Source organism: Sciurus vulgaris (assembly GCF_902686455.1).
Source record: "Sciurus vulgaris genome assembly, chromosome: 14".
NCBI lineage: Eukaryota > Metazoa > Chordata > Mammalia > Rodentia > Sciuridae > Sciurus > Sciurus vulgaris.
In genome coordinates, this window is record NC_136475.1 from 35,069,229 (window position 1) to 35,078,934 (window position 9,706).

A 9,706-nucleotide genomic window follows, 5' to 3' on the forward strand; every position below is an offset into this window, starting at 1 on the left:
TATCTATAAGATATAAGATTTGGAAAATATCAAATTTATTTTTCATTGAAAAGATTGTACACTTCTTCAGTTTGTATTCAGAGTCTTCATCTACTCCACTGATTCTTAAATTTGATCTCTTGATGCTATCACATATATCTTGAACATTTTGGCCATTCGTTGTCTCTTAAAATCTTTGGTTTATGGTCAATTTTATTCGTGTGTGTGTGAAATTATTTATTAGAAAATCTTTAATCTTAACTAGTAGAACACATTATATAAGAACTACCATGCATTAAAAGTGACTGGAGGATATAGACTTGTTTCCACAGTGGTTTTTATACAAAAATGTATAAAAAGCAGTTTCTGCAGTGAGTTGTGCTCTGTGCTCCTCAACATCCTACTGATGGCTGTGGTTACCGTTTTATAGATGGGGAAATTGAGGCACCTAGGTAAGGTTGAGCCAATTATCGTAGGGTACAATAGTTAGGAATTGCCCTTCTCTGACTGACCCAGGTGGAAGATGATAGGAGAGAAGCTGATTGGGCTGTGGGGAAAGGGGGTCAGTCTTGAGCAGGAAGAGCAGATCTATTTGGTGTCTCCCCAACTTCAGAGTGGGGGAAGGGAATGGGAAGACCATGGCATAAGCAGGGAGATGTGGAAATCTAGAAAGGGAAAGCCTTTGGAAGAGGCAGCTATCTTACCATCTTGGGAGGAGGGTGGAGTAAGACTGGTGCTGCTGTGAGCAAGTGCTGACCCAAACCTAGGCAGAAACTTCACTGAAGTAATACTTGTGGGTAGCTGGCGTGGTCTTCCAGCCAGCTGCCCGGAACTCAGTGATCTCTAGTAGCAGCAGCTGGGCCAGGGAGCTGAGGCCTCTTGGGAGCATGAAGCCATCCTGGAACAGGACAAAGAGCTCATCCATGCACTGCCCATTCATCTTCTCCAGCTGCTCCCCAACCCGGTACAGCTGCAGCACCAAGCAGTCCACCTCCTCCTCCTTGCTCAGACTGTCAGGCTGGGCCAACTGGAAGAGGCAATCATAGACGGGGTTCACCAGGACCATCATGGGCATGTTGTTCACCTTTGAGTGCTGTCTTCAGCAGCTGCTGGGTCTCTGCATCAAAAGATTAGATTTTATACTCCTCTCTACTGGCCTCCCCCATGACCATTCAGCCCCGGCAGCTCTTGAGTGGCCTGGGATTAATGACAGCACCTGCCAGGTCGGCACCACACCCGCATGCCTGGGGACTCCAGTGGCCACGAAGCACATGCCCATCCCTCAATTTTATTTTTAAGATTAAGCCCTTTCCTTCAAGGTCTGAATATATGTCTTTAAAAGTGGTCTAATCTATTAGTGATGTTTCCTATTGAAAGCTTAATTTGTTGATTATTTTATTTCTAGGATTTCCATTTTTTTTCAGAATCTCTGTTTACTGAAATGATCATGTACTTTCTGTATTTTCTAAGTTTATTTATTATGTCTTCTTTATATCATTGAAACTACGAACTTTCTAAATATTTTCTCAGACATTTCCTCCATTGTGCTGCTGTTCATGGGCTCAGTTGTTAAAGTGTCGTTGGCTGTTTGGGTTGGTTTACTTCATTGATTTTTTCATATCACTTGTGTGGCTAGCCATCTATTGGGATGATTATGCTTGCTTCTTGTTTTATGTAAGGGACTATGTAGTGAGCTTCTTTCTCTTAAGAGCCAAGAGCTAGGCAAATATCCAGGTATTAATATTTTCACTCAGTATGTGGCCTCTGCTATTCCCAGAATCAGCATCACTTTGAGATTAGTCATTGAACTCCGTTTACTATCATCAATTCACAGCAAATCACCTATTAGTCAACTTTATGAAAAATAAGAATCTTATTGATACTGTTCTCCATCATTCCTCTAATCCAGGTATATACTTGTGATAAAAATTCTGGAATAGGTTCAAATTTAGTCACTAAATATGGTGAAATTGCTATAACATTACATGGGACTGAAGCAGGAGGGGAGAAAAATTGGGCAAGGGAGAAAAAGAGAAAAAGATAGAAAAGAATAATACACACTGAAGTAAAAAGGTGAAAAAGATGGTTGGGGCATATTTGAGGCTATTGCAGATAATGTAAGAAGAAGGATTAGAGGTACAAGTACAAACCAGAGCTAGGAAAAAGATACCAGAACTCTCCTTTAAATAACATCACTCATTATATGTTTTTATAGCTAAATTTGTTAACTCTTGTTCTTTTAGTTTTACATTATGTCATGGCATCAATTGAAAAATATCTCAATATATGAATCAGGCCATAACCAGTAATGAAGAGAGATTCTTCAATAAATACTACAAGAAAGACAAATATAGAAATTATTACATTAAATCATATAATTTTTAATGGCAGACAGGCTATTAAATGTGCTTTTCACTTCTGGATCATCAATCTATCATGTGAAAATGAAAAAAAAATTATTTAATATATGCTATATTGAGAAAAACTGGGGAATAATATTGACCAGACTATATTGTTTATATTTTGTGCATGTATACATATGTGACAACAAATCCCATCATTCTGTACAAATATAATGCACTAATAAAAATATATGGAAAAAACAGTATCTGCTATATTGATTAACTTCTCTGTACAATAAAAGAAAAAATACATAAGAATCTTGAAGGATAGAAAGATGAGCACCAGTGGAAAATAGGGGAATGAATACTTGTTCAGAGAAGCAAAACAAAACAGAAGCAATCATTTTCCTAGGAATATCAGAGGTATAAATTATTATTATTAATATTTAGAAAAAGTATATGTTAGGAATAAGGAACAGATGAGGAAGAGCAGGTTTTGGAAATATGATGAATTAAGTGATGAGTTCATTAAATTTGAAATACCTAAGGATAATTTAGGGATGCTTTTCACTTGAAAAGACAGGTATAAAATTTGGTAGTGAGGTCCAGGATATAAAACATCTTAGAATCCCTTCACATATTGAAGACAACCGAAGTTTTAAAAGGAATGGAACCTACAGAAGGCTGAAGTAAAACTTTCAGCATGCTACGCTTTAAGGCAGAGATCACCCTTAATGTAAATTAATACACAGGCCATGTGACCTCAGCCCTGATTCTATGAGATACTCAGGGATAAACTACTGCCATGTACAGATTAAATAGTCAGATTTAAAGAATTTAATTCTGGGAATAATTCTTAGACATTTGATTCAATGATGGGCTTGAGCTTGACTTTCTCAAACAGGATTCCTTTGTATTGTGATAGTCCAAATTTGTTAATTTGTGAAACAATGAGTTACTTATTCTCATCTAGATTGTCATGACATTCTTTCCCATACTACTTTACTAATATGATTCACTTCCAATACTATTTATTTTCAATGTCTCTTCAGCTCTCATCTGAAAACACAGATCTGTTTTTCTTTAAAACCTCAAACAATACTACAGGTCCCAATCTGTGTGACCAGTCTTCTACCCTACTATTCTTTCCACAGTGCTCTCAGTTCTCTGCTTTCCATCAGCTCTGAATTGCCCTCCTGAGTCTCTCTTTTTCACTTCAATCCATTGAAATTCTAGACATGAGTTAAAGTTCAAAAACAAATGTTACCCTGTCCTCCCCACCGTTTAATTGCTTCCTGGTCTCTGTCATTATGAGCCTTTTGCAGAACTTATTCCACTGCAGAGTATGTAATCACTAGGTGTCTGTTAGAGGTTGACCTGTTCAGAAGACATATATTTTATCTATTTTTGTGTCCTCATTATCTGTTATGACATGATGAGAGTACATAATACATAAGATTATCTAGTTACATTGAGTGATATTGAATGTAGGTAAAAGGTCCCTCATTGATTACTATTGGTTTGAACACTCATGTTGGACACATTAGTGTTAAGTCAACTTTCCTTGTATTTCTGCTGTCCCCATTTTAGTGCTTGTCATAAGTAAAGTTCAGGGAGTCTTTTACTAGTTTTCACAGTGGACTATATTTAAGAACTATGGAGTAACATTCCCAGCAACTAGGACACCAAAACTTAGTTCTTGGTCAAAATTTCATGTGATAAAATGCATGAGAAAAATAAATATATATATAAATATATATATATATAATTTTAAAAGCAGCAAGTTCATGTTAAATAAAATATTCTTTATTCTGGAGGAGTTTTTATGAAACTTACCCTAAGAGAGACAAATATAATATCTGTCCTCAAATCCCTCAACATATTAAAATGAGGAAAATAGGAGAGGAGATTGGTATCTAGAGACGACATGAGTACTGAGAAGTGACAGCCCCGCAGCAAGAAAAAAAACAGTGCTCTGGGACAATTTATAGTAAGATAAAATAGTCCCATAAACCTCAATAGCTCCTGGGATTGTCACTGTGTTAATGTGGCACAGACCAATAATAAATGTTTGTGTTTGGTGATGAGACATCTAAATAAGATAAATTATACTTCTGGGGAAAATGACAGCTTGAAGGCAAGCATTTAAATCCTGTCTTTCCCAAATACTGACTGGTAGAGAAAAAGGAAAATACTGAAACAGATAAACCCTTAGAGGGTGCTTAAAAACTAAAGCATGAAAGGATAGAGAGGGGATTATTAACAGGTAGGGGTTGCAATGGGATAAGACAAGTAACTTCTAATATTCTGTAGCATGGTAGGATAACAATGGTTGACAATTAATGGAATGATTCATAATATTTAGGTTTTTTAAATGTTTCCAAGACAGAGAAATGATAAATATCTGAGGTGATAGATATGCCAATTACCATTACACATTGTATGTGTTGAAATGTCACACTGCATCCCACAAATATCTACAACTACTGTGTCAATTAAAAATAAAAATATAGTAAACAAATAAAAAATCTTAAGCATGATTCCATGTACCAACTGTACTTTAAGCCTTTTCAGAATCAATGAGACCAAATGGAAGATGATATTAAAATGACTCCCAGCATCCAACTGTGATATGAATTTTTCACTTAATAGGAAGTCAATAAAGAAGACCATGATCAAGCTCTACTACAATCACTAATTTTAGATATCAGGGTGAGTCACTGCATAAATGGAGACCTCTTATTTTGGATCTCATTGTTGAAAAATCAATAGTATTTGAAAACCCTAGGACAAACCTAGCTCTATCAAATGGAATAAAGCTGATTTCTTTCTAGCTATAAAAATCATCATCATCATCATCATCATCATCATCATCCTATTATAAATGGAGTTTGAAATCTATATCAAAAAAGTAAAGGCTGAAGAGGAAGAAAGAGGAAAATGAGGAAGAGTAGTAGCAGAGGAAGGAAGATGCAAAATGTGATTCAGCAGCCTCAGGGAACAAAGGGAAATTGCCCAGACAAAGGGTCCTGCTGGGTATTTTTGCAGACTTAGCTAAGACCTCACACTTCAGAGAACATGAATAGAGACTTTTTAAGATCAAACATTGTGATGTGGAACAAATAGTAGACCCAAGACTATTAGGGACACATTCTTTTTATGGTCAATCAAAATTACCTCCAAATTTAAGGAGTGATTAATGCTGTGCTCCTAAAACATCGAGTATTGGAAAATGCAAATAAATGAGCAATTTATACATTTATAGCTGTATCAAAGGGTATAATATTACTTTAAAATATTGATATAACAAATGACAAAGATCTAAATTTTATATGCGAAATGGTTATGATGATTCTTTGGACAAATTATTTTAAAAAAATAATACTATAAATTATAGCTTTCCACTGCAAATGCTTTAGGGATGTGGCATCTGTTTGATACTGAAATAAGGAAAAATCAGTATTCATGAAATGATATCATCTCTGAAAGTATAATGCTAGAACAAAGAAGTCTGTGTAACCATATTAATAAATATGTCTGGACAATGATTTTAATTTATATTATTCATTTATTTATTTTATAAATAAAAAATTTATAAATTTATACATAAATTTATAAAAATTTATTTTATAAGTGTCATACTGAAGATTGAAGTCATGGTACAATACCACTGAGCTGCATTACCAATTTTTTTTAATTTCTTATTTAGGGTCTCACTAGTTTGCCCAAACCAGCCACAAACTCTAAATCCTCCTGCCTCAGCCTCCTTAGTTACTGGAATATGGGTGTGTGCCACTGTGTCTGGTCTCTAATTTATTTCAAAATAATTAATAATTTCCACATGAAACAGGAGTAAGGGATGATAATACTATGCCAAAATGGTCCACAGTTATATTCCTATAATGGTGCCATGAGGAAATTTAAAGTAGGTGGGTAAGAACACAGGGTAAAGTGCTCTAACTTCAAAACAGTAAAAACTCTCTTCAGTGAAAGCATTCTCTTGTGTCTTTAAAAAATCAATCTTGTGAGCTAGGGATAACTGAAGAATACAAGCAAGATAGTTGGTATTTTTATTTTATTATATTATATTTACCCTTCCCTAAAGCACATAACAAATCAACAATCTTCTTTAAGGGAAAAAAAAAAAAAAAGGCACAGCTTACTTTTTACCATAGCAAAGTTAGGGCACATGGATTTCTTAATTAGGACAAGGAAATTCAATTAATATTAAGTATTCAAAATACTCAATATGGTCATGTGTTACTACCTGGTAGAAAATCATCTTTGATCAACTGTATGTTCCTCACCAAGAGTTCAGAATTCCTTTAACTTCTTTCAAAAAAAGCAAGAAGGATTTTGAATGCAGTTCAGTGACAGAGCCCTTGCTTAGAATGTACCAGGTCCTGGGTTTGATGCACAGAGCAAAAAAAAAGTAAAACAAAACAAAAACCCAGTATGAAGATAATTTAAAGATAATGTAAGGGAACAAATAATTTCCCTCATTTACTCATCTTCTGAATAGAGCAAAGGCTTAAGTTCAAACATCAGAGGGCAACAAAGTTATCACAGAAATACACAGGAGGATTTTCATTATGATTTAGAAGAAGAGGAGATATTTAAAAAAGTAGTGGTTAGCAAACAAAGAAACAGTAGAGAACAATGAAGATTCATACAAAGAGATATTGAAGAAATATCTGAGAGAAATTTTTCAAAATTCAAATTTTAAAATTTAAGACGGAACCATTAGACCAGATAAATGACCTCCCTTTACAGTCAATATTATACTTTAATGCAATTTTGTATTGTCATGTGCTCAATGTAGCCATATTTTAATATTTTGATGGACACTACTGATATTTTCTACTTAGATATCTTCACTCTATTTTCTACTTAGATCCTCACTCATGATCTTTATTTAACCTGCTGCTAAAATAATTTTCAACCTAACTTATCCAATTATTCTGAAGCCTACATGAGAGTTCACATTTTTTTTATCCAGAATACTTCTGAAAACACAATGAATTAATTAAAAAACAACTTTCTACTAGATTTCCTCATTTACCCGTCATTAGTTTTGAGACATGGGGTAAATTACTATACCTACTATACCACTGTAAGCCTACACTTCTTTATCTCTGTAGCTTGCATATTAATAGTGAAGCCAGAATTGGGAACAGGTAGTTAGTGTAGAAATAGGGGATCGGGTCAAATCGAGGAAATGGAGGCCATAAAATCATCTGCCTCTGGAAGTTGGAAACTGCCCCTGGAAGAATGGAATGTCAAGGATCTCTGGAGCCCATTGATTACCAAATTTACCTGCCTTTATCAAGGACTGCAAGCCAGGAGCTGCTAATTAATGCCCCCTGGGCCCTTGCCTGCCTGAATCACCCTGGCCCTCCCCCTGCCCATGGCTTCTCACTTAATGCAAAACCAAGCCTAGTCACTTAGGCAGGAAGGAGAGATAAGCGGGGAGAGAACTGGAGAACAAAAGAGAATTTAACCTATAAAAGATGTAGGGTGCGCTCACTTCTTGGGACTTTTGAACATCAGCCATGGCCCCCTTCTCCCTGCCGGGAGAAGTCTGTATTATTAGCTTTAAATAAAACCTGCTTAATATGCTTGCCTTGGCGTGCTTCTCTAGTGTTCAATCTTCAACATTAGAAGGAGCAGAACTCGTCATCGGTAAACGGCGGTATCAATAGTATCCATCTGACAGCTTTGTCAGGGGAAGTAAATCATGATGAATGTGAACCCATGCTGTGGTACCTGCAGGAGTCCACAAGATTGGAGATTCAGGTTTTAAGTACTTGTGAGGCACCTGGGTAGGTGCATGCCTGTAATCCCAGAGATTCCAGAGACCCAGACAGGAAGATTGTAAGTTCAAGGTCAGTCTTGGAAACTAGTGGGACCTTGTCTCAATGAAAAAGAAAAAGAGATGGAAATGTAGCTTAGTTGTAGAGAACCCCTGGGGATCAAACCCTAGTACCAAATGGAAAAAAAAAATTTTTTTTAACTCAGTAATTTCTCTTTTCTCCTTTTCTGTGTTTCTCTCTCTCTCTCTCTCTCTCTCTCTCTCTCACACACACACACACACACACACACACACACACACACACACATTCTTACACATAAGAAAAATTAAAAATATGTTGAATTTAATAATAATAAAAATATTATAATATTGACACAGGGAAAATAGAGAATTAACTCCAATGCAAAGAGAATAAATGAAGAAATAAAAGTAACAGCAGAAATTACTAGGACTTGGACTGGGGAGATAGCTCAGTTGGTAGAGAGCTTGCCTCGCAAGCACAAAGCCCTGGGTTCAATCCCCAGCACTGGAAAAAAAAAAAAAAAAAGAAAGAAATCATTAGGACTTTATGAAAAAAGTTACTGAAAGTGAAACTTCTTTGATCACAATAATAATAAATCAGTAATAATAATAAAACACTATCAAGATTTTTAAAAATAAACATATAAGAGCCTAATTACCAGTATCAATAATGAGAGATGAAATTTCTTAGATTTTAAAGATGTTAGAAAGTAAATAATTAAAAAACTAGTAATGTATTTGTTGGCATCAGACCTGCTATTTTGCTGCCACCCTTATTCTGCTCCCCCACACCACTTTACAGCCCAGATCGTTAGCCCGAGAACCTCCTTGCCAACAATTGGTCCACTGTTATTAGCCCACAAAATTCCACTGTTTAAGAATAGCTCCCCTGCCATTTTCTCTGTCCTCCTGGCTTTCACTTTCTCTCTTGCGCACACTCTCTCTCTCACCCTGCAGGGAGACACTCTGTCTGTCCACTTAATAAACCCTCTTGCGTGAGTTCCCACATCCAGAGTGGTTTCTGGATGCTTTCATTGATGCCATAACTCGGATGGGCTCTTCCACTGCCTCTTAGGCAAGTGGAACCCCATCTGATGTCCCAGTGCCCCGGACACAGCCTCACTTTTCATTCGCCCGGACGCTCTGTTCTGTATCCATCACTGGCCTCCAGATTGGTGAGTTCCCTAGGCAAATTCCCCTAGGCCGACTTAAACACTCCTGTGCTGACCTAAGAAGTGACCATTGAGTGTCTGGGGCCCTTGAGGCTGTTGAGGAGTCAGGGTACCCCAAGCCAAGAATTTTATAGTTATGGCTGGCCCCCTTAGTTAGTCTTATCTGATGGGTGGGTTCCTGACCTTTAGGGTGGAGATTCCCTCTTGGGATTGAGGCTCCTTTTCTCAATTTTCCTCTCGAAATTCCTGGCACCAGGTCCTCAACCCTCTTGGCTTTTGCCTGGCACACACTGATGTTTGGGTAATGACCCCATCACTGTGCTGCTGTAAGGCCCCCCAAAAAGGAAACCCCAACTCTGTCCCATGGATGGACGGCAACC

The 9,706-nt window shown here is 36.7% G+C and overlaps 1 pseudogene across 1 annotated transcript; it reads right to left on the reverse strand.

The window, feature by feature from the left end:
• Window positions 1-385: 385 nt before the first annotated feature.
• On the reverse strand, window positions 386-1,255 carry LOC306644084 (MIF4G domain-containing protein-like; annotated as a pseudogene). Its single transcript, XR_013766880.1, has 2 exons — window positions 684-1,255; window positions 386-526 (listed from the first exon to the last, which is right to left on the reverse strand). The product of XR_013766880.1 is annotated as an MIF4G domain-containing protein-like (transcript).
• Window positions 1,256-9,706: the final 8,451 nt, after the last annotated feature.